Source organism: Bos indicus, chromosome 5 (genome assembly GCF_029378745.1).
Source record: "Bos indicus isolate NIAB-ARS_2022 breed Sahiwal x Tharparkar chromosome 5, NIAB-ARS_B.indTharparkar_mat_pri_1.0, whole genome shotgun sequence".
NCBI classification, from domain to species: Eukaryota; Metazoa; Chordata; class Mammalia; order Artiodactyla; family Bovidae; genus Bos; species Bos indicus.
Window position 1 is genome coordinate 86,921,448 of NC_091764.1, and position 1,909 is coordinate 86,923,356.

The window sequence follows — 1,909 nt, forward strand, 5'->3', positions numbered from 1 at the left end:
CACCAGGGAAATATATATATATATATCTATCTATCTGAATCACTGCACTTGTATACCTGAAACTAACACAATATTGTAAATTAACTATGCATCAATTTTTACAAGAATATTTAACATGTTACCAATCTTCTGACACATTCTATTACTTTTTTTCTCACTGAGCTCTTGTTTTTGTGTGAATTGTTATGAACCTTAATTAAGACATTCAAATTCTCCACAATCATCCTCTTTTGTCCCTGGAATAGAAGAGCGATCTCTTGGCACTTCCCCCACACTGTCCTTTAAAATATTTAAAGGCAAAAAACTCACATGCTCAGCTTATGCAATGCTCTGTATCTTTGCTGAGTCACAAGATAAAGGACCAAATCTTTATATACTGTAAACTAACACAACATCTGGCAGGTCCACATGTGTCAATGGTCTGTTTTAGAAGTTTGAAATGAAGATGCCTTTGTCATTTTAAAATACTCAGCCACACATTGCCAAAATATTAAGGAAATTTAAAAAAGACTCAGAGAAGAAATATACTGTATATATCTGTTCCTTCTGGTTGCAATCAGACCTAGCCAGCTTGTTCTGTCCATGTGGTTTTATTGTCTGGGGCCAATTGGTTTCTTGCCCTGGGAGTGCCTGGCTGGTTTGCTCTTTGTTTCTCTCTCTCTCTCTTTCTCCTGTGTCTCTCAGTCAAGCCCACCAGGGTCCTGCCCCCAAGTATCTGGTTAGCTCACCAGTTCTGAATGAATGGAGTCTGTGTCCCAAGCCACCACCAAATGATGCTGCAACCCAAAAGTTCAGGGGAATGCACTCCTCATGTGAGAACTCTGGGGCTGCCCAGGGGGCGTTAGTGGTAAAAGTGCCTTCCAATGCAGGAGATAAGAGATGCAGGTTCGATCTCTGGGTGGGGAAGATCCCCTGGAGAAGGGCATGGCAACCCACTCCAGTGTTCTTGCCTGAAGAATCCCATGGACAGAAGAGCCTGGAGGGCTATAGTTCATAGAGTCACAAAGAGTCAGGCATGACTGAAGTAACTTGGCACGCACACACGTGTGAACTCTGAGCCGTGGGTCGGGAGATGGAGAGCTAGGTAAGTACGGTGTGTCCTTTACTCAGTGCATGAGCTGCTCTGAAGTTTTTTCATAGTCTGTCCAGAGAGGTAGCATGTGTCCTACTGAGCAGAGTTTCTAGGTCTTAGCAGCTCTTCACAAAGCCCACGTTGAGCAGTAAAGTACCACATTGCATTGCTTCCTGTCTTTTTCTGCCTCCTGTCCTCTTTATCACTCTTTTCCTTGGGTTTGCACCTCTAAATAAAGCATCAGCACTTAATTTTTGCTTCGAGTTCTGCTTTCTCAAGAGCTCAGGCAAAGGCAAACACAATAAAAACAAAAGGCTTATTTCTCTTTTTCAGTGTGAGACTCTATGAAAATTACTGCTGAACATTAGCCTCACTGTTAGACTCTCCAATGGCACATTTATCATATATCCATGAATTTCAGAGTCTGACTTAAGACTCTAGCTGATATGAGATAACATCATTTATTTAATTCCTGACTTCATTGAATACTCATATTTGGAATGTTAAAACATCTATGCTTTTGTTCATGGTTTTAACAAATTATTTGTTTGAAATATTTATTTTTAAGCCAATATCACCAGGGAAATGTTAGCTTGATAGTGGAGAATGTTGGCAGACTCACGTGATCAAGCTGAACATCATCAACATTGAATAATCGAAGATCCTGTGCCTCCTAATATAGAGAAGAACAGCTCGAGAAGAACAGCTCATCACTAGTGTATCATGATAGACTACAATATTGGTAGTATTCCTGACCAAAATACGGTATATAAATCTAACCGTGAAAACAACAAACAAGCCCAAATGGAAGCATATGTTCTAAAAACTAACCGAACT